Here is a 5,035-nt window from a genome sequence, read left to right as displayed (position 1 = left end):
ATTCTTTCCGTTCCTAATTTCTGGAACATTCTTCTCTTCATAAACAATACAAGTATAGTTACCATCCTCAAGTGAAATACTTTTCTAGCCATACTTCATTTTATGAATGATATATTTCTTTCTAAAATTGTATAAAACCTCTACGAGTGTAGTATTTTGATGCATTTTTCTCTATTTCTAGACTTGTCCTCATCTTGGGAAACTTTTGCACATCAATGAAATCCATTACACTTTGGTAATGTCTTTGAACTACTTATTGTCAACCAAAAAGCAGTACAAGAAAAATACCAATTAGTGACCAAAATGAAATCGTCACTAACAGTAGAAGGACTCGTCACTAAACGATTTAGTGACCAAAATTTTGGTCGTCACATTTCGTCACTATAGGTCCGTCACAAAAATCGTTTAGTGACGAAAATGTAAAAGTAGTCACTAAATAGTGACTAAAACATAATGGTCACTGAATCTATGACGACCCCTTTCGTCACTAAATGTTGTCACTAAACAATTAAAGTCGTCACTGATTTATCTACTTAGAGACCATAAAAAGTCGTCATTGTCTTATCCGATTAGTGACCACAGAAAGTCGTCACTGGTTTATTCAATTAGTGATCATAAAAGATTGTCACTAATTTTTCCAATTAGTGACCAGAAAAACTTGGTCACTAATTTTTGTTGCTATTTCTTGTATTTAACCCATTTACAAATTGATTTGTCAATTAGGAAGAAGAATACAACTGCAATTGAATATACAAATAATAACACAATAATATATTTTTTGTTTATTTTTAACTTAATATATTCAGTGGGTTACAAATTAATGGTAACAAGAAATTCCCTTATGGCAACAAATTGAACCGGTCTTCTACAAAACTCGGGCATTTCATCAGCATCTCTTCGCGTGCCATCTGGACCAAGATTGCAGTGATAATCATGATGAGTTTCATTTGTGAAGCATGTAAAGAGCAACATGTAATGCATATTTGCATTATCTGTATTACTATTATAAGATATATTTATACATTTATGCATATCATTATGTACAAATATCAAGAGATATAAACTCACCATAAAAGTTACAGATGAAAACATCTTCCACGATCAGCAAATTTCATGAATGGAAAGAATGCTTGCAACAGGAGCAACGAACATAGCCACCATCACCAAAATCCATTATCTTAAAAATAAGACACATTTTGAGGCCATATTGAAATGAGTATATTACAATTTCAAAAACTTCAAGAAAACTAGTATTTTCCAGTCTTACTTGGATAAGCTGTTTGGATGGATGTGAAAGGGCCAAGGGATGAACCAGAGATGTGTTTAGAAGATCCTAAATTAAAGTAAGCAACAAATGTGATGTTCACAAGAAAAGTAGATGAAAGGGGATACATATTACCAAAAGACATAAATTAGAACAAATACTTCCATAATCAGATCCATCAAGAAACATTAAGCGATTATTGTATCGTTTATCTTTAATTACCTTTTTAATTGCAATAGCTTCTCCACTTTTTAAGCACTTGGCCTGCACAAGAGGGTAAAACAGTAATTCTACTACATCTCTCTTTCCAGAGTTGTTGCTTCAAGACTCAAAGTATTACCTGAAACATAATTCAAAAAGAATCTTGGCCAACCATGCACTCTGCCATATAGCTTATTGTCTGAAAGATAAAATGTAACCAAATATGATATTATTCATTTAATGCAATTACAAAAAGTGATTGATAAATGATAATTACCTGTTTGGGTTGGCTACCATACCCTTCATTTTAAACCCGACAACAGTAATCGTTGTATATGAGGGGTATCTTAAAATGTAGTCTCCTCCTGATCAGATGAGATGATAGTTAAAAGTCAACCAAGATAGATAGGAAGGAGTATCCTCTGTTAAGTGTAAAAAAGATTCTTGTGGGCCAAAAGATCTCAACTTTCTTAGTAGTTCTCTAGTGAGTTTTCCCATTAAAATAACAAGTGCTAAATAAAAAATTAAGATGTTAGTTGATGATACAATTATGCAACTCCCTATTTCAAAACACAAAATGAGTAACAAATTACCTACATGGCAACTGGAAAATCATCTTGAAAGTAGGGAGGAAAGAAAAATTCTGCTTGCTTTAAGTGAATGCGGGGTTTCCTTCATGGATAGAAACAAGAAGCATTAGCTTTTCTAAATAAGGAACCCCAAATTAATGAAAATGAAAACAATATGTTAAGAGAATAAACATGGTTCAGTGACATGAAGCTTTGAAGTAACTTGTCCAGGATTAGAGCTTTTGTTGCAAAAGAAATAAGAATCAAAGGATTCTCATTGTGAGTAACCTGTTGAAGGCATATAAATATGTGGTTGTTACCAATGTACTTTGATGAAGGCAACAAAAAAGAACCCATTTTAACTTATCTTTTGTACTTTGAGAGAGAAAATATGCTGCATGTGCTTCAAGAGCTTGACTTCGCTGCTGATCAATTGAAAAAGTTGCTCAAATCAAAATGGTATGAGGATATTATTAAAACTCAGGAATTTACCATAGGTGGTGCTATATGCTAACATGTTATACTATGAAATAGTCAAATAGAAACCTCTGGTGAGCTAGGGGCAATTCCAATTAACACCAACCATTTCTCAAATGGATCACATCTGTAGTTGATTATCTTATTGTTTGATAGATTAGTTATTCTGTCAAACATCTTTGTAGGTTCAGAATCACCTGTAAGAAAAAAGAATGCATCAGGTTTCATAATATATAACCTGATAAGTTTGAAAGAAAATAGGAATTGTGTGGAAAATAAAGGAAAAGAGTAAAAAAAAAAAAGAATGCACCAGACATTTTATCACAAAGGAAAACGAAAACAATAAGTTTTTCACCAAAAGCATGTTGGCCTAGCTCATGGAACCAATCAAATATTTTTCCTGAAAGCATTTCCTGCATTTCTACCATTTTGCCTTAGTGTGTACAGTGTAATCAACCATGATAGGACTAGCATTGTTATTCCAAAGCCCTGAATCAAACAGATCAAATATTATGATAGTGAATTTTGTGTGGGGATTTTCATCGAACATCTTGCGTGCATTGTTTACACCAAAAAAGTATCTGATAGAAAAGCCTACTAACTTGAATATTGGAAGAAGAATCATAATTTGAAATAACGGTAGAACGAAAATGTAATTTCATAACTTTGAAATCGCTACCTTAGTTAATCAAGCAATCCATAGAAATCAATCGACAATAACCTTTCACGCTTTTAAAAACAGAGCAAGAGCAGATAGATAGAAAGAGGGGGGTGAGACCGGAGACATACCTATGTGCATCGACAGGAGGGGTAGGAGCGCGCCGGTGAACCGGAGAGAGAGGTGTTGAACTGCCGGATAGAGGTGTGTATTCGTCGATTGAGGGCTGTGTATGTCAACGTTGACGAGAACTATTGTTGCGTAACTTAACGTCAATTTAGTGGTGTATTTACCATTTAACAATTATATAATTCCATTAAATACACATACATATTTCATACAGATGAATTTTTTTATATATAATATTTTCTTTTAAAAAAGGTTAAAAGTTTGATTTAAAATAAGATAATCAATTTATATATAAAAATTAAATCGAAAAATAATTACTTGTTTAAAATGTTCATCAGTTAACAGTTTATTTTTAACATCCAATAATATGAATAAGTTTTGGATTTTATTAAATGGAATATTTATATGTAAGTTAAAGACGTTTACCAAATTATATATATACAGTGACCACTATTTCTGGTCACTAAATAATTTACATGTTTTAAATCAGTGACCACCATTATGTTGTCACTGTGTGGGTTTGAAAAACAACTAATAGTGACTGCTTAGTGACAACTATTGAGATTTGGTCACTGAATTTGTACCACTACCAAAATTCAGTGACGACTTTAAGCATGGTGACTAAAGGATGCAGTTAGTGACCAGATTCCAGGTCGTCACTAAAATATTGGTCACTAAAAAGGACTTTTTTTGTAGTGAAGATTTCATGACATCTCGACCGAGCAAACCAGAACCAAAGGTTACACACCTTTTGTGATTGTCTATTCCAGTGAAAAGAACAAACACCATATCGTACATATGCATCACAAGTATCAACCTTTAATATCTTGACTATTAAAATATATTCTTACAAATAATTAAAAATAAATGTATCACATAACTATTATATATAACAGTTATATATAACATTACGAGAAAATTGCAAAATTGGTCCCTGTCAGTTTGCTATTTTCTTTGGTTTTGATCACTCAAGTTTCAAAATTAAAAATTTTGTCCTTATCGGCAGGTTTCATTCTAGATTTGGTCCCTATCAAAATTCAAAATGACTATTATACCTTTCTCTGTTTTTTTTTTTTTTTGGTTAAATAATCTGAATCTCTCTATTATAACAAAAGAGTAGCTATTTTGCCACTTGTTTTTTTTTCTAAACCCTCTATCTGCCATGTGTCATTTTTGGCCCCTATGAAGATTGCTTTCTTGCTCAATGATTTATTAGTCTTTTTTTTTTCCTAAATTGTATTTTACGTATTAAATCCTGATTTTATGAGGGATTATATCAAATCCCACAAAATCAGGTTCCACTTAATTTTAGGCATATTTAAATGATAATTCTGATCTGTTTTATTTGATTACATCCCCCCCCCCCCCTTCCCCCATATTTTGCTCTTAAAATCCCCTATATATTAATTACGAAATATAGATTCAAGGGAATCAGATATCAAACACTGAAAACGCTTCTCCCTATATATGTCTCTCATTCACAACACCTTTGCCATTCTCTCTCTCTCTCTCTCTCTCTCTCTCTCTCTCTCTCTCTCTCTCTCTCTCTCTCTCTCTCTCTCTCTCTCTTGTAGTTCAACGTTTGCTAGCTATTGTTGAAGAAGTTGATGTCGATGGCATGTTAGTCATGTTACTTTAATTTTAGTGGACAATTTTTAACATTGTCGGTGTAGTGACGAATCTTGCAACAAATAATTGTTTCCAGTTGTGTTTTTATCCAAAATCATGAATTGCTTT

The 5,035-nt window shown here is 32.5% G+C and overlaps 1 long non-coding RNA gene across 8 annotated transcripts; it reads right to left on the bottom strand.

Annotated features, from left to right (window-relative positions):
* Window positions 1–719: 719 nt before the first annotated feature.
* LOC145125336 (uncharacterized) lies at window positions 720–3,464 on the bottom strand. 8 transcript variants are annotated; one of them, XR_013715932.1, is made up of 11 exons: window positions 3,301–3,464; window positions 2,827–3,000; window positions 2,527–2,708; window positions 2,227–2,459; window positions 2,059–2,137; window positions 1,743–1,830; window positions 1,605–1,664; window positions 1,487–1,528; window positions 1,268–1,333; window positions 1,069–1,177; window positions 720–908 (listed from the first exon to the last, which is right to left on the bottom strand). It is a non-coding gene; the product is annotated as an uncharacterized LOC145125336 (long non-coding RNA). The 8 variants fall into 8 exon arrangements; XR_013715931.1 differs by having other exon boundaries at window positions 2,227–2,456; XR_013715934.1 differs by having other exon boundaries at window positions 2,550–2,708.
* Window positions 3,465–5,035: the final 1,571 nt, after the last annotated feature.

This window comes from Lactuca virosa, chromosome 7 (genome assembly GCF_052849685.1).
Source record: "Lactuca virosa cultivar CGN04683 chromosome 7, Lactuca_virosa_CGN04683_v6, whole genome shotgun sequence".
NCBI classification, from domain to species: domain Eukaryota; kingdom Viridiplantae; phylum Streptophyta; class Magnoliopsida; order Asterales; family Asteraceae; genus Lactuca; species Lactuca virosa.
The sequence above is the reverse complement of the archived record's forward strand: the minus strand, read 5'-3'. Positions and strand labels throughout refer to the sequence as shown.